Here is an 18,590-nt window from a genome sequence, read left to right as displayed (position 1 = left end):
AAACAGTAAGCTTTGGTTTAAGCTATCTTATGTTCATAACTCAACAACCAGAAAGTCAATACTCAGTAACAGTTAGACACATTTCCCCAAGCTTTTTTTTTCTACTTTTCTTTCAGTACGTGTTAATAAAATCTCACAGAAGCAGGGAAATATTATCTTTGCTTTGCAGATCAGATGCCAAGCAGACAGTTGCATGTATGAGGTGTCTCCCCTCTTTATGTAAACGAGTTATGTTTTAAGGAACGCAGAGGATTTGAATGCAAATTACACAGACAAATTTTCATTAAGCATCCTAATAATAAAAAAAAAAGGTTCTGAGATTAAGATTAACAGCTTGTGTAAATGTGCTTCTGTGTTTTTCTCTTCTCTATCGTGCAAATTCTGCCTTGGTTCTGCTCCCAGGGGCTCCCCACCCCGCAGCCCAGCAGCAGCTCTCTCTGCCTGCAGAAATAGGGGACACCAGCACCATATCCCTCACTTCCTATCTCCAGTGCCTGCATCTATGTTCACTGCTGCAACAGCACGTACAAGGACCTCACTGGCAAGCAGCCTGCCACTTCAGCACGGGCACACCTCGTCCCTTTGTGCACACCCGCCTCGTGTAGGTTTTCCTGCAGCCTTTCTGGCACAGGGACTTCACACAGGGATTGGGAACCACGGGATTATGGTTCGTGATTGCAGTGCACACCTCATCTGGCAAAATGAAATAATATGATGTCTGAAAGAGAAGCTGTGCCAGGGTGAGCAGTAGGAAGAAATGACAGGTTGCAATTCCTAATGTGAGATATGAGTAGCCCCATCATCAAGGTAGGATCAGCCATCTGCTTGTTTTGCACAGAAACTATGTGCCATCAGGGTGCTTTTTGCTCTGTTTGGTCTCTTCTTCATTGATGTGACCTGCAGGGTTATTTCTAGCTCCGTATGTGGTGTCTGCAGGACAGGTCCACCCCACACCTAGTGGGAGCACAAGTGAACCCAGAGCAAGAGAGATGAACCCTCCTGAGCATCCTCTGCTAGCTCCCAAACTTCTCCTCTGTCCAATTAATGGCCTCAATACTTATTTTAAAACCAAGAGTGGGTCATGATTTGGGTTATAAACCAGCAGGACAGCTCTTCCCCTCTGGGCCAGTGTGTCTGAAAGTCAGAGCTGGCTGCAGGGGTTGCAGCTGGAGAAGGGGGAGGCATTTCATACGCAGAGTAGTCTGTCAGAGGACCATCAGTGACCTCAGGCCACCTTTAAATCCTTTGCAACACCATTGTCCCACACGCTTTGCCCACCAAGGAGTCCTGCAAACCTGACAGCTCTGATGCCGTTGATTGCAAAAGAGAGAAATTAAATCTAATCCAACATGTTCTTCCTGCCACAAAAGAAGAAAAAAAAAAAAAAAAAAGAAAAGAAAAAGAAAACAAAGAAAAAAACACACACCACAAAGCCTAGAAGATCTTTGACCAAGAAAAAAAGTGACTAAATGTAGTTGAGTTACACTGCCTGAAATGACAGGCCTGCCTGCACAAAGACAAGCTTTTTTCCACCCATAGCCTCTAGGAAATGGGCAGCACAGACACCATCAATTTCCAAGGACATTTGCTTCCATGTCGCTAAACCAGCAAGACATCCAGCAACAAACATAAGCAGTGGGGACTGCCATTTCGACTGATAGTATTTCGATAAACCATTCTCGTTGGTTGTAAAACTACTCTTAGATGAGCATTCTTGGCTCAGTGTGAGAAAGTGTGAGGAATTACTGCAGGATGGAAGCCCAAGAAGGGGAAGGCTGATTCATTCTTTCTGTGTGAAAGCACACACTCTAATTGCGTATTTAAAAACCATTCTAATTTTCACAGCTATTATGCTGGTCGATGCAGCTTGAGGAGCCTGTTGACTATTTGTATGTCTCTGCTTTCCAACAGAAGAATAAGGGTGTTACTGATAATAAATATGGCATTTTACTTACTTTGCTGAAGTTAACATCAGTTAAAACTTCACATTTTCATGAGGGCTGGATAAGCAGGTAAGGCCTAGAATGCTTTTTGTCTTCCCAAGTGGTAGTCTCACTCAAGTATGTGTCTGGGATGTTATTTTTTTCACTGACTGCAGACAATTTCTTTTCTCAAACGTTTTTCTCAAGGTAAAACAGTCTGCGCCATAATTTGCAGGAGTTCGGGTTCACAGCAGGTTAAGAACTATCTTCCCTATTCTGATAGTCAGCTCAGTGGATAACAGGCCAAACAGCTTTGCATCCTGAAGAAGGGGAATCGGCAAGGAGAAAGGAAGAGATTTGTGGCTCAGGCACTGGATTAAGATGCAACAGAATGGAATTTAGTTCCTGGCAATAGGTATTACCAGTGCCTTGCAGCGATTCCTTCGCTCTTGGTATGCTTCTGCTCTCTATCTGAAGGAAGCTGCCCCTAAACCTCCAAGTCACAGGGGTTCTGCAAAGGCAAATTCATCTTATTTGAGAAAAACAGAGACATAAATAACTTCTGCAGCTTCCACTTGATTTTGGACTTATTATGTTACACTCAGATGGACTGAGGGTTATTTGTGGTAGGAGGTAGGTATGCAGTAGTTTGAAGAGATATTTCTTTTCATCTCAGAGGTATGCAGCAGAAAGTGTTTAAGCATCTTTCAAAATGCAGGATCCTAAGTTAGTGACAAATTCATACAAATGCAGGCTTTTGGATCAAAATATCCCAAAAGGCTAGAGCATTTGCATCCAAGGTTGTATAACTGGCAGATGTCATCCTAATCTATTTTGTCAAACACGCAGCCTTAATCAGGGAGTGTTATATGAGGGCTAAGCACAACCAGATCACAAAGGAATGGAATGTCTCCAGAATATTAATGGAAGATTAGTTCTGCAATTCAGCCTCTGAATTTTCAGGAATCTATTGTTTTGCTTTTAGGTTAAACTGAGGGCAGAATAAGCAGTAAAGCATACAGATGAGGCATTGTCATGAGAAAATAATAGTTTGTTTCATTGCAGTAAGAAATCTCATTTACATAAAATGAGAAATAATTAAATTGGAGCTGAACTGTGTGCCCTATCACTCTAATTGAATCTGAGCTACATGTCTGTGGTAGTTTTATCAGGGCTGGTTCCTGGAAAGTGTTTGTTATTAGTCATTTTTTTTAAGAAAAAGATGAACCACCACTTCTTAAATGAGCAAGAGAAGTAAGTCCTGGAATAAATTTGCATTGAGCACCACAGATCAATGCAGACAATAGCAATGTGCCAGTAGAGCTATGGAGACCTTAGTCAATGGGGAATTTAAAGCATTTATGAAGAAAACCTTCTATGTAAATTTTATGTCAAGGAAAACTGCTAAAGCTATCCACTCTGACCCTTTTAACAACTCAGGAACATGATTTCAACAAATAACAGTCTTTTTTCCTATTTCCTTCCCATGTGAAGGAACAAGATCAAGCCCTTGGTGGATGTAGAACATGCCTTTCAATAGCTTCCCCATCAAGGCGGTCCACTCAGCCAATTTCTCTTCAGAGATGGTACTATTGAAGGTTGTTTTTCTTTTCCTGTTTGTTTTTAATTTCAGTATTCTTTCACTGGATGCCCTCCCCTTTTGCCTGTTACATAAAAGCCCTCAGAAATCAGAAGAGCTGTCTAGAAGACCTAAGGCAAGACACAGCTGAGATTTCACCTTTGCTTAAAGAAGTCTAGAAGATTGAAACTCCTGCTTCCTCACTGTATGGCACGTCCTAGATCTTTACACAGATCTTTTTGAGATCTCCCCAGTTAAGTGCAGACACCCTGACTACACGGTGTTTGCAACTGTGACTTTATCTCAGCTCTTTATATACGTCTCTTCCAAATTGCCTGAGCTTTAAGGCACCATTTCCAGTACGCTCATCTACACAGTAACATGGTCCTTGGCCTTCCCCCGCTGTTTATGAGAAGAGCTTTTCCACTTCTTGAGCTGAGGAACTCTGCTATTCCTTTCAACATCCCCAACCCCAAGAAGCTACACCTGGAAGCACCTTGTTCCCTGCCTATGTTTGATGCAGGGATTCTTCTTTCTTTAGTCACATTTTGTCAACAAGTTCTGAGGAAAACTACTCAAACTGCGAGTTGGGTGTGATCTAGCCTTACCAACAACATCCAGTGTACAGTTGTTCATCTGGATTACATGGTTTTGTTTCAAAGCTGTGATGAGACTGTAAGTTTTGGACTGACCAGATCAATTGTGTTAGGACTGAATGCAGGAGGTTTATACTAAAAAGGATGGAATAAGTGGGCTCATGCTGTATTTCAGTGAATCTTGCCAGCTGTGAACACTACAATGTTTGTTCTGACACTGTGCTCTGCTCCTTTCAATGCATCTTTGGAAATATCTGCCTCGACCTCTGCTTCAGGTCTGGTCTCCTCTCCTGGCAGGTTAGGGCAAGAACTGAGACTGGAAGAGAAGAAGGAGCAAACTGTGCTACTCGCTATGTGTTTGCCTGAAGAATTATGGGAATCACAGATTTACATGTCATACTAAAGAAAGGTCGAAAGTGGTTTGTGATATGCTCCCACCAGCACAGAGAAAGCATCATCCCGCCCTCCCGGGAGATTCAGCTAATCTTTGCAAAATCCTCCATCAGTATAAGAGAAAGCACACAACACAGCACTCAGCTGCAAAGCACAACCAGGGGAGGCAATGCTGACAATTTGCCTTGATCCTACATGAAATGTTTGAACGGCTCTCCCCACAATTAAAAAAAAAATAATAATAATTCTTCATTCCAATGATCTTGACCAAATCCACTGCAGTTAGGTGGTGAACATGTGTTCCCAGCTCCCACACTGCCAGCTTTTTGGCACAGCTCAGACATGTTTGGGACAAGGTAATGGAAAAATCAGTGGAGCAATTACATCCACCAGCCATCTATTTAAGCATTGATTTGATTGCTATCATCACAGAGCAATAAATGTTTTAGCCAGCCCTCAAAAAACAATACAAAATATATCTGCAGTGCTTGAAGCACTCAAAGCTTGAGCGACTTGTTAAAATCACACAGGAAGTCTCAGAAGAGTAGGAAATGGAGCATAACCCCATCTAGTACCAAAGCTCAAAATCTCCTCTCACAAGAGCAATATTGCCTTATCTTTAATGAAAGATCTCCAAATGTTCACAAGTGTTATTCAAGCTTAGTTACATTTGTGCTTTTAGATGGTAATTTTAAGTCCCAAACATACTGACACGTATTCTCACATTGCTGAATAAATCTAGGCAAACCCTCAGAGGTCTACATTAGACTGACTACATGAGAGTGACCTACCTAACTCCACACAAAAGTTAATGTCAGAAAAAGGCTAATACTCATGAGTTCTTGGCTTCTAGTCTTATGATTAACTCATCATATAGAAAATAGGCCAGATTAAAGAGCAACACTAGGGAAATGAGCAACAGGTTCATATGTGACCAAAGACCTTTTTTTTTTTTTTTTTTTTGTGACAAAAGCTTGGATGTTTTTTTTTCCACTGAGTTGTTTTGGGTGGAGGGAAAAAAAAAAAAAAAAGCTAGTTTAGTAATTCTGCATGAACTCGAATTGTTTTTGTTGAATTATTTACTGGAAAAATGTCTTTATACATTTTTGTTGAAACATCTCCTTTTTATATTTCCTTAATAAAGCATTCAGAATTTTCAAATTGAAATTGATTTTATTCCAAACGTCTTTTTGCTTTTATTAACTAAAAGAAGAAAATATGTTTTAAAGGTCATACATATGACATATGACCTTTTCATAATGTATTGCACAATGATTCTCCAGTCTTTGACTTCCTGACATTACCAATAAACCATAAGACCCAAAAAACCAGCTCAGCCTAGTTCCTGTTGCTCATTTTACAGTCATCACCTCCATCACTAACAGTATTGGCAAACCTTTCGGTATTTGCAGCACAGATCTCCAAGCCCATGAAAACTATATTAGAAGAAGTCAAAGAGAACAACCAAAGTAAAACAGATGCTAGAACAAAAGTCCAGTTTCCTACTGTTTGTGTGCTTTGTCATACAGCTTTCTCTGGAAAAAAAAACACACATATATATATACATACATACATATATTCCTTGCTCCTTAGCAAACAAGAGAAAATATACATCATGGTTTTAAAGGACATGCATTTCTGGTGTTAACTGGCCAATTGTCTACAGCAAACAAAATGGCAAAATGTCCAAGAGTTGTGGTTTTTAATCCATTAGCTCTTCCCCAGCTCCCATTTCTCATGAAACTCAATGTATTTGGGGAAATACATTTGTGACATCTATCTTTTATCAAATCTAGCTGATACTAAGCATTGATTCAGAACTAACTGATCAAAGGCAAGGAGGACTGGTAGACACACTTTGCTTTCAGCCTAATTTCTTGTACTAATGCCTTTTTTTTTAAAAGCTCATATGAGAGAAAGGACAATAAAATTTGTGGTTGAAAGGAATAGAAGGGAAAAAAAAAACAGGAAAAAACGGAGTGGCAAAAGACATGGATTGAAGGCTATAACTTTCCCCTATCCCCTGGCACGAGTGTTTCTCCAGAAAATGTTTGTTTATTGGAAAGAGCTCTATGCAGAGGAAGATAACCTTTTCTGTTTAATTGCAGGGGAAGATGACTTTTCCAGAAGCTGATGTGTATGATGGACGAAGCATACTTGCAGTTTCTCTACCTGATCTAATTCTGAGCCAAACACGGCCATGGGAGGAGGAAAGCTTACTTTGATTATCACTTGATTTGATGTTTTCCCTTGCCTGAAACACACCTTTCACACAGGGGACCTACTTCTTCTTTGCCTATGGAAAAACCTGACACCCCCTGCTCTTTCTTGCGCATTATTCTATAGGCTTTGCATGTAGAATGACTCTAACCCTCTTCCTCTGCTCACCTCATCCACCAGAGCTGCAAAAGGGTGACTTAGCCAGCTTTCCCAGGAGCTAAAGGCAGTGGATGCAGAGAGCAGAACAGCACCTCACTAACCACACCAAGGCCCAAAGAGAGACCAAAGAGACCTTCTCCAAGCTAAGAGGAGTTTACATCCTTCACCTTTGACACACCTTTCAGGTAACATGTGAAATACATGCCTGTCATTGGCTATCTCAAGAGGATGTACAGGAAAAGTGGTTGATAATTAGGAAGGAAAATATTTTATCATTAGGAAGGTGAAGAGAAGGGCAGAGGCAGGTAGAAGAGCTTGGGCACGGTCACAGAGCAATGCTGGGTACAAGGCCACCATGTGTCCCATGGTTCTTGCTTCCTTTGGGCTACATGGACACTGGTTCAAGTCCCCCTCCAGACCGGCTCTTGCTTATGGCAGTCTGTCATCTCACAAGAGTTCTGTTATTGTTATCAAGATATTTATCTTTCTAGGTCAAAGGCATGTTATAGGCTTGCTGACAGCAGGTGACGATTGTGCATCGGCTGCCAGGCCCCCAGGTGAGATGTGCGGCGCCAGCACTTCTGGGAACACTCTGGGGGTTGGAACCGGCTGAAAATCTATCCACTTGGCATGAACCCTTTACAGCCTGCACTGCTCCATTATAGAACATGGAAAAGGGTTTTGGAGGGTCACCTTCGTGTACGGTGCAGCAACAGGTAACTGAAATGGAGACAGAGCTTTTCTACTTTTTGTTCCAAGCTGTGAATGCTTTGGGCATTTTGGCATTGTGGATTTTTCAGACAGTATTTTTCATTACTTGCTTAGGCAATGCACTACTCCAGCCATGTACTTCTCAAGGAGAAAATCATAATTAAGTCAAAAGAAATGATTTTAAAGGAATTTTATTGCTTTGTGAACCTGTCCTATTTAGGGTAGACGTTATTAGAAAATAATTGTTTTAAATGGTGAAATAAGCAAATAAATTTGATCACGTGTCCCTGCAATACAAAGATTGTTTCTATAGAAGATGGGAACAACTGTGTCCAAAATATTAGCCTGCAGTTCCTGAAGACAGTACAACTACTAGCATAATCATAACTACATACAGGCAGGAAATGTTTCTCACTTAATTTGGAAAAAATCCTGTGCTTATTCACATTCCTCAGCTACATACCCTGTATCTGCACACAAAAGGATTGAACCATCAGCCTTCATCCATGGACGTGCCACAGGAAGAGAGCTGTATTCAGACCGAAGCCTGCTTCGCAGTGAGGTCATGGTTCTGTGCAAATGGCAAAACACCCCTCATGTTGATGGAGCTCTGCCTGTCATCTGTCCTGGTTCACCTAGTTTGTTCAGCCCAGCTCCAGCCAAAAAACATAAGTTAAAGCAGCGAAGACCAGGAAAATAGTGATGCATCAGCTGTCCGTCCAACCACACATCATTCACACATTTTTAAAGGTGAGTGAGTGGAATGGAATGAACCCATGTTCTCCTTCTGCCACCTGATTAAGCAGAACAAACACTATATTAATGGAAAGAAAATATAACTTGCTTTTGAAATCAACCCTACAAGATATAAATGACTGTCAAGCCAAACATGGCTATCATATTGCACTCATCTGAATAAAAACGTGACTCATTTTTTCCCCTGCTTATATATCTACCTCCTGCTTCCTCAAGTCCTGTCCTCATGCTGGCAGGACCCAGGTGCCAGGAAGCCACCCAGCAAGACACTGGTGACTCTCCATCAGGGGAAGAGTCTGCTACCTGCAGCAGAGTAACCTCTTTGAGGTTATCTAGCCTTGGGCTCCTCCAGTTCTGAGAAATTTTGGAAGATACAGGTCTGGCATATCCTCCACTGGATGAATAAAACTTCTGTGGATTGTCCCATATGAACTCCCCTTTCCAATGCAACTGCTCCACCGCAGGGAGTCTCAGTGCCACTCAGCATACTGACCTCCACCACTGCCCAGAGCTGGAGGAAGCTTCCCACCAGAGCCTTTGTGCTCATGCAGCATCTAAGCAGTGTGCACGGCAGTGGTGGTGTAAAGTGACACGTCAATGTTCAGGAGCATGTCAGATTTTTTTCTGTGCCTTGCAAGCTGTCTCCTGGAGCACTGGAGGATAAATACAGAGTGTTTCCACAGGGCTAAGTGTATTTGCAGTGCTGAATTTAAAATAAATGAACAAAGGAGCAGAGCCACTATGCCCAGGTGCAGCATTTCATCTAGCAAGCTGAAATTGCTGGCATGTATGTGTCCGAGCTCCACCCAACACACTTGGGTATATTATACTTGCTATAGAAGCACGGCCCAGAACCACAGCAGCAGGTCTTCCTTTTCTTACTGACACTGTGTCACTTGCCAGCATTGTAAGACACCATTCATCTTGCAGCCACCTGTGCATGAGGCTCTTGCTGCACACACCGGAGCACTCTACAACAGAGGGTGGGATAACAACTAAGGCTTTGCACAGAGAATCAAGAAGAGGCACGGTTCTTGCACCTTCCCCTCAGTCATCCTCTTATTCATCCAGAAAGGCCGAGTTACAGTCTTCCTACTCATTTCATGTATTCAGCCTCTCTGAAGTTAAGGACTAGCCCCTTAATTCTCACTTCTTCCCCTCACTGCATTGTTGTGCATGTTAAAATAAAGCAAAATAATCATAATAAAAAATAATAATAAAAAATACCAATCCCAAAGATGCGATTGGTTGTATGATGCCTAGGACCCATGCAAAGACCTAAATAAATTTTTATGAAAAACCGAGTTGCTCACCTAGTTATGTATCATTATATTCTGCTAATGATATTTTCAAAACGAAGTAGGTATGCAAGCAAGGTTAGGCTCTGGCAGAACACAGCTGTGCAGAGACCTCCAGTGTGGACTTGGCACTTGTGACAGAAGGTGCATGCGACTTCAGTACCTGTGGGCTTTTTTGACCTCTCTGGATCTCATAAAATAAAAATGTCTCAACCTATTTATATTTCCAAGAGGCTGTAGGACGAGTGCCCTTAGTTGGTTTATTTAGTTCAGTATGCCCCTTTCAACAGCAAAGTGATTATCTTTCACAGCTAGAGTTGTGAGAATTAATTATTAGCTTTGCTATCAAATATGTGATGAACTTTGTACATGACAGGTATAAGATGAGGTACGATCATTTTAATATAGCACTGAAAGCATTTGCTCCTTATGTCTCGAGTGATCAACTGTTTGCAGAACAGCCCCAAAGAGGCCCTAATCTGTGCAAGAAGCTGGGGCAGTTGGTCAGGAGCCCCCATACTTTCCTGCCTGCCCCTGCATTATGTTCACAAGCCTCGTACATGCTCCTCTACAGCAGCTATGGGAAACAGTGGTGATGATATGAGTAGGGCAGAAGATGGAGCAATGGTTGCTCCCACAGAGCTAGCCCTGCAGGTGAGTAGGTGGGCAGGACAAGGACATGGGGCTCAGGGTGGCAGGCAGCTGGGATCCAGCAGCGGTAGCCTCCAGTGAGCACAGGACCAGCACCGAAGGTAACACATTCACTTCTGAAATGCAACATCACTAGAAGGTCAATTAAATTATAGCTCTGGGGAATTCCTTGCTTTATAATTTACAAGGTTGCCTAAGGGAGTAGAGGAAACAGAGAGAGATAAATAGTAAAGGACTTAGACCAATGTGTTTTTTTTTGTTTTTTTTTTTTTTTTCAACATTTCCATTCTTGTTTTAAGGACTTGGCTGTAGATAGACCACTTCCTCTTCACTCTGCACAGAAGAATGGAGTTAGTGTACTGCAGCCTAGGCAAGAGTTTGTTAAGGATGGATCCATAGCTGGAGTCCTTTTCTTCCCAAGGCAAGGTTGATACTCATTCCTTCCCCACTCAAAACTCTAGCAACTTTTGCAAGATCTTCCTGCAAAAGGTGGCAACAGTGTTTGCACATGAACTCTCTCTCTCGATTCCACATATACTAGCATTAGCCCAGTCAGAGAAAGCAAATAAAAGAAAAACAGAAACAAAAAAAAATTAAAGGAGTTAGGATGAAATCCATCTGAATATAAAGAACCACTGCAAAGAGGGAAAGGAAAACCCAGGTCAGGCCAAGAACTGGTGGTCTAAAACTGGAGGTAGAGAAGAAAAAAAGGACCTCTAAAACTAAGCCCAGTGCAGTATTGCAAGGATGGCAGCAAGAGGCTGTGCCAGAATTCAAGAAAAAATAATTGTTTTTCCAATAGTGGTTTCTAAAACTAATCCCAGGCTGTGGCAGGACATGACTTTTCAGAGGCCCTTTCTTATGATTTCTACAGCAGCTGAACTGAAATCAGTCTCACTGGCTAAGGATCAGGCCTAGAAAGTTAAAATAAAATTGTCCTAGCTTCCATAGAAGTACTGTGTAAAACCTCAGCCTGAGGCTTTGCTTCAGGTTTGCTGTTCCTGTTACATGTCCTCTACCCAATTTGCCAAACCCAAATTCTCACTCCAGCCCAAGGGCAGGTCCCGCTTCCGTTTTATGTAAGCGAGGGAACAAGTCATCTGCACCAGTGGGCCAGCAAAACCCACCCAACACTTCCCATCATCTCCACCTGCTAGCAGTTTCACACCAGAACTGATAGCCTGCTATGACATTTCCCTAGAGTTTTCCTGGCAGTAAAAATGCTCCAAGGATGGTTCAGCATCATTTCCCTGAAGGTGGCAGTATCAGCTTCAACCCTACTGTATCAACTGATGTTTCAAAACTATTTAAGACAGCCACCTGAAAGCCAGGTCCTAGAGAGGTGGAGAGTGTACACTCCTTTGGACTGCAAAGCCCTACAGCAGAGGAGGTCCCAGCTATATTTGCAGTTCTCTTTCTCTACAGCATCAACTACAGACCCACAAAGCAGAGGCAATATAATACTGTCTCAAACATGAGATGCAAAATTTGCAGCTCTCCAACAGCCTCAAGAGGAATTCTTCTTTTTCTCAGCTTCCTCTTCCTCTTCCCTCCTACTCCTCCACCTCTTGCTTTAAAATAAATAAGCAAGTAAAGTCAGAACAGCAAGCCAGTGCTAAACTATGCAGCTAGTGTCTGTTGTTCTCCCTCCTTCTTTCTGAGAGATGATATGAGGGCTCAGTGATGGTGAGCCTCAGGAAGACTTAGTTGAGCTATTTTACTGATGAAGAAATCTGGTAGGCTCATCATGCTGTTTCATGAAGAGAAGCTGTGCATACACGGCCTCTGCTTCACTATACCTCACTGCATCTGAATTCCAGAGAGACGAAAGTTTAATCTTAGCTCTGTGCTCACACAGGAGTGGTCACGTAGCTCCGTATTTCAACAACTCCTGAAGGGGAAATAAGTGGCCCTCGTTTCACCCAGTGTTGTTCAACCCAACCACATGGCCCTACTCATCTACCATCATCTCCTATGCTGGCCTCAGGAGAGTCACATAACCTGTGTCACTTCCAGTTCTGCTAGCTAAACACACAGAACTGAGTAAACTCTAGAAAACTAACATTCCTTGTTTCAGGTCTTTGTTGAAAAGAAACATCAACAACAACAAACAACAACAACAAACAAATGACAACTGATCATTTGGTTCCTGGCACAAAGAACCAGGGCTGAAGTCTTTCACACTTCACCAGAGGTACCACTATAACTCATGTTGACTGACAGAGAGCTCCAGACGCTTACTAGATAGCAGCTTTACGAGACTGATGATTTAAAGACCTATCCAGAGAAGTCTTGTCCATGTTTGTATATAAAAAACACCATTACCCAAAGCTGAATCACTAAGACATGCTTCTTTAATTGTTTTTAAAGCGTCACTACAGTAGTTGAAGTGACTATGAATGAAGTTATATGTGTAAAGATGACTGGGAAGCATGGAGGAGATAATGGAGAACATTTTGAAAGGTGAACTCATGCTTCTTTCATCTCCTACTGTAGGGTAAAATACATATAAAATATTAGCAGACCATGCAGCCTCTCTACTCAGTTCTTAGCCTGTTCCAGGTTTTATTTTCACTCTGGTTGCGTTGCTATTGAATGAAATATTGTTTAAGCAAAACCAGATCCTTCAAACTCTAAGACTGTAAGGCACATCATGCCATCTTCCCTGCACAGTTGTTGTATCAGGACCTCTGCTGCCAACCATCTCAAAACTACAAAGAATAGAGAAGCAGAAAGTCTTGGGAAAACTGCCTCCTTTATAAGGCATTAAAGAAAAAAAAATAAAAAATAAATGGCAGCACCTATTTTTCATTAAATCGATAACCTGTGCGCATTTCAGACCTAACCCCCAGCCTGACTACCCAACCCATATCATGCCTTTCCAGAAAGATCTACTGCACACAGGTGCCAATTATCCCCAGCTGATCCTGAGTATACAGGTGCCCTGAAGTGTTGCACTTCAGCAATGAATTTTGCTGATGCTGCTATTTTACTCTTCAGTCATCTCTGACCCATTTATAAGCGCTCTGATAGCCAGCACTTCCAGCACCTTCTACATGTACACTATTTTTAGAAAGCACACTTTATACTTACACTTACATCTGTCATCGGGAGACCCACAGCCAACATCTTATTTACGCTATTGTATTCTGACACATTGTCAGGCCCACGTTGCAGCTGCAGTTTGATGCTACGTTGAAGGTCATGCCTTTGGTAGCATTTTGACGAGCACTCTTCTAATGCAGAAGGGCAAGGGAAGGAAAAGACCAAGGGCTCTCTTTTAAATAGTAAAATGTGGTGGGAAGGGCTAGACTAGTAGACTAGTATCTCACTGAGGAGCTGGAACTTAAACAGCCTTCGAAGTGTTAGTCAGGACTGACAGGACTTAAAGCTTTCTTTTGAATTAAAAACATATTTTTAAAACTCAGAGCTGTAGCCTTAGAGAAGGTTATGCAAAATTTGTTAGTTTTAAGTAGTTAACACTCTCCTTTCTACAAAAAGTGACACTGTCCACAAAAGTCTCACAAGAGGAAGAGGAGGGCTCAATATGGCTTCACTTCAAGTACGACTGGTACAATGTGGCTGTCCATTGCTATTTGAATAATTCAAAGAGGATCTGTGCTTGTCCCTTTATGTTTTTCCTTGACATTAGCACATAAGCAAGGCACAAGCCAGCAGCCCATACAGAAAACTGAGGACCTTTCATTTGCTTCATCCCTGTAAGTAAATGGAAGAGTGCTGCTTTGAGACAAAGAGATGCCTCCGGAAATAAGTGACACTCTTGCAAGGAAAAATATGGGCTTTGAGAGCAGATCTTTCAACTTCAAACCCTGCCTCTGGCACATGTCTCCCACAAAAATCACCTCCTTTGCCAGGAAGAGGAGCAACAACCCCAAATTCCTCCCACAGTGAGATATGTCCTTTGTCCTGAAGCCACCACAGTGACGCTGCTGCCTTATACCCTACCAAGGCCAGTAAACAATGAGCAGCACAATCCTTGACTCTTTCCCCATTAAACATGCACATAAAACAGAGGTATGTGAACTGTTGCTTTGATGTGAAGATGTTACGCCCTTTAGGTTGAAGAGAAGCTCTTCCAGCTCCTGGTTTAAAGGAAATAGCTTGTGTCAGTTTGCAGGTTACATAGGCTGACTCATCTGCTTGGGAAGGGCTGGACACCAGGAAGCCTTTTTCCCCTGGCTTTTTAAGGACTCTTTTTTTTCTTACTTTTACCTTTGAATGCTTTGCTGTGCCTTTTTTTTTTTTTTTCCCTTGAGTATGAGATTAGCAAAGCTTTTGCTGAGCTATGTAGTGGGATTTGATACAATCACATCTCCCTGGGATAACAAGGGGAAGCAGAAGTCACCTGAGGTATATAGGGACTGCAAACCCCGATGAGAATGGGCAAGTAGTTTACTTTGAGTATTAACTGGAATACTGAGGAGAAAAAAATAATGCAAAGTTCATGGCTTAGTTACATTTAAATAAAATGTAGGCCTTTCTACTGAAACCCCAGAAAGCAAAATGTTTTTAAGTGGATAATCTGTGTCCCAAATATATGTTTCCTGATCATAATTCCTACTGTGTTATGGCCACTGAAGAGGGGGAAGATTATAAGCAGTATTATTATGTACAACTTCATCTGTATTGATTCTTTCAGAGGAGGGAAAAAACAGATCACCTGCAGCTCCATGTAGAAAGATCAGCAAACTCAAATCTCACGTTCTCATGAGCAGTCATTCTGGACCAGACCAAGCTCCCATCTAGTTTTATTTGGTATCACCTACATTTTGTGTATGGGAATTACAGGGCAGCAATAAACCTACCCATAAGACATTTAACCATGCCAACAATTTCTATTAGAATTACCAAGCTTGGAAATCATTACAGAAAGGATTGCCTCTGAAAGAGACTAGTTCCGTTGTATTTCCCAGGATTTAAGAGTAATTCTGTAAAAATGTGCAGGCTTCATACCTGCTCATTTCTGTTCAGTTCTTAAATAGTGATTTATCTTGGGTATAAAAACAACTCAGCAGCATAACTCACATCTGCAACACAAATTCCTGTATCGCACAACTGCTGCCTGGTTGTCCATGGATCTGACTGAAGCAAAGTGGCAAGATTTTCCTCTTTCTACAGACCCTTTTTCTGAGTTATTGACGTTGAACCCTCACACCCCTCCTCAGATGACAGGCTATGGAAGCTATTACGTGCAGGACCCTGTGTCCTGGTGCTGATGTGGGTGGCTGGTCTCCTGGTAGTGAATTCAACACATGTAAGGTTACCCGGTAATCTTCATGTAAATCATCCTGTGTAAAAAATCAGACCATTTCATCCAGTTTGGGGAGCCATGGTAAGTGTTTGGATGGCTGGGAAGGTTTCTGTGCTGCATCCATGGGTGGACACATGGGCAGAGGTGGGAAATGCAGTTTCCACTTCCACCATTCTCAGTTGCAGTGCAGCCTCACTGTGGACGTTCCCCAGGCACATATAGGGTAGCCTACCTGTGTGCCAGGCTGCTTCACTGAGCAGTCTCCCAGGGGGGCCAGTTTCATCCCTTGGCAATGTTGATTAAATTCACTGAGCATATTATACTGGATCACACCACCTCTCCTTCATTCCAGGCAACCAGTCTTCATCAAAAACCATCCCATCCCCAAAAATTCACAGTCAGCACATGCACATGGAAAAACAAATCCAACACATTATTCAACCTCTGGGACAGCTTTTCCCCATTGTCTAGGTGACAATGTACTTAGATGCTGGTAGACGAGAAAGAAAGTGGAATATGAAAGCAGAGCATAAAAAGAAATCGTTAAAGTTTGTTAAAAGTTGTGATCCTGCACCCTTTCATTAGAACCCAGCTCAGAGGCTACAGAGGGCTGCAGCAGAACCCCCAGACATGACAGGCTTCACAGGTGGGAGGAAATCATGTCATCACAGCACCAGGTGGGACTCCATGAATTGTTACCCTTTTATGAGACCATATGACATCTCATGACACAATACAAATGACATCACTCCCCTGAGAAGCATTACATTTTCACTGGTTCCTTTGCCTGTTTTGAAAGGCCAAACTACAAAAACATTTACTTGGAAGTGATGTCATGGGACAGAAGGGAGAAGTCTGCCTTGTTAAAGCCTGCTTCTCCCTGGAGCTGGAAAGCCTTTGAGAAATGGAGTTGCATCATACCAGAAAATAAACACTAGGGGACTCAAAGTGCAGAACATCATTACACTAACCGAAATCTCATAAACACTTTACAAGGTAGGCAAAAGTAATTGTCTTTATTTTCTGTATTGCATTTCACAACTACATTATATCCCCAAATACTTACAAAAATGCACCAAAGCTATGAAGCCAGGTGCTCAAAGTTATTTGGATGGAGGAATTAAGGTAATCTCGTCCATTATAACAGAGTCCTTAATTATGTGATGTCATACCATTTTTTTTTCTGGCCTATGTTTTGTTCAATAAGGAGCTATTGAGGCAAACCTTCCTCTAACACACCTTATGTGCCCCAGAACTTGGTGACCAACCACTGCCACGTTTCACTTGCAGCACCCTGCACCTAGCTCAGAAGCCAAATTCACAGAATCACAGAATTGTAGGGGTTGGAAGGGACCTCATGAGATCATCAGGTCCAACCCCCCACCAAAGCAGGTTCCCTAGAGTAGGTTGCCCAGGCAGGCGTCCAGAGGGGCCTTGAATATCTCCAGAGGAGGAGACTCCACAACCCCCCTGGGAAGTCTGTGCCAGTGCTCCGTCACCCTCACCGTGAAGAGGTTCTTTCACATGTTGGTGCGGAACTTCCTGTGCTCCATCTTATGGCCATTGCCCCTTGTCCTGTCCCCACAAACCACTGAAAAGAGGTTGGCCAAATCCCTCTGCCTCCCACACTTCAGGTATTTGTAAACATTAATAAGATCCCCTCTCAGTCTTCTCTTCTCCAGGCTGAACAGACCCAGGTCTCTCAGCCTTTCCTCACAGGGAAGGTGCTCCAGGCCCTGTATCATCTTCGCTGCACTCCACTGGACTCTTTCCAGGAGATCCCTGTCTTTTCTGTACCGGGGAGCCCAGAACTGGACATAGTACTCCAGGTGAGGCCTGACCAGGGCAGAGTAGGGGGGAGGATCACCTCCCTTGACCTGCTGGCCACACTCTTTTTACTACATGCCAGGAGCCCATTGGCCTTCTTGGCCACCAGGGCACACTGCTGCAGGGGTGCGCACACAAATTCGGGGAGATGTGGGCACTCCCACAGCGATGTGTGCCTTGGAGCTGCAGGGCACCAGCGGGGTGCTTTAGCAGAGGACCCTGATGCCCAGGCCTTGCCTTCAGGCTCTGCAGCTGCTTTCTGGCAGCAGATGACAAAGGCCCAGCCTACTTCAGAGACTGTAGAGGTCGTGCTCGGGTCCGTCCTCCCTACTCTCTCTTGCCTTCCTTATCTCAGCTCTTTTCCCAGTCTGAATTTTGCCCCTATGTACTCCATTCCCTCCTCAGCCCATTTCCTCCAAGTTCAGCGTTCCCACGTTGTTATCATCCTTTCCTCCATTACATCTCCAGTCCCAGTGCTTTCTACCCCAGGTAGAAATTCAGTTGAGGATTAAAAGGAACATCTTGTTGTAGACAGCAGAGAATTTCCCTTGAATGGCAGGTTTGGGAAACTACCTCCACCAGTCTTCCTAGAGAAAGTCTTTGCCGCTCTGAATTTACACTCAGCCTATAGCTTCAGTTTATAAAAAGAGAAATCAAGAAATGTTGTTTTGTGTTGCCATTTTAAAGGACCTTTCCTCAGATAATACACAGGCACGGACAGCTGCAGCTGTCCTTCAGCCAGCACCACATGAAATAGCCTTCCCTTCACCCACCGAGGCTCTTATGTAGTAAGCTGCCACCCCTCCGAGCTGCCACCAATGACAGGGGCAACATATTCCAGGTCCTGGGGCACTGCACATGGGGGTCTACCTTCAGAGGGAGCTGGGGCCATGCCCAGGTATTCTCTGAACCAGAGGAGTTCCCATTTTAGCAGCACCAGAAAACATTGCTGCAGACTGCAGCAGCTGCAGCATTAGCCCTCAGGATCTGAGCTGGGCTGATGGGCATAATTAGCATCACTCAGAGCACAGTGCTCTGTACCATGTATCCCAACAAACGTGATGTACATGCTGGGTGAGTGCTTAGCATTTGGAGAATCTAGCCCCACACAAAATCTGAGCATTTTCTAGCTTGTTTATATGGTATGCTTCACCCCGGAAACACAGAAAATACTGGATTTCCAACCGATCACTTTTAACCATCTCC

Source organism: Cygnus atratus, chromosome 3, assembly GCF_013377495.2.
Source record: "Cygnus atratus isolate AKBS03 ecotype Queensland, Australia chromosome 3, CAtr_DNAZoo_HiC_assembly, whole genome shotgun sequence".
NCBI lineage: Eukaryota > Metazoa > Chordata > Aves > Anseriformes > Anatidae > Cygnus > Cygnus atratus.
Note: the sequence above shows the minus strand (reverse complement) of the source record.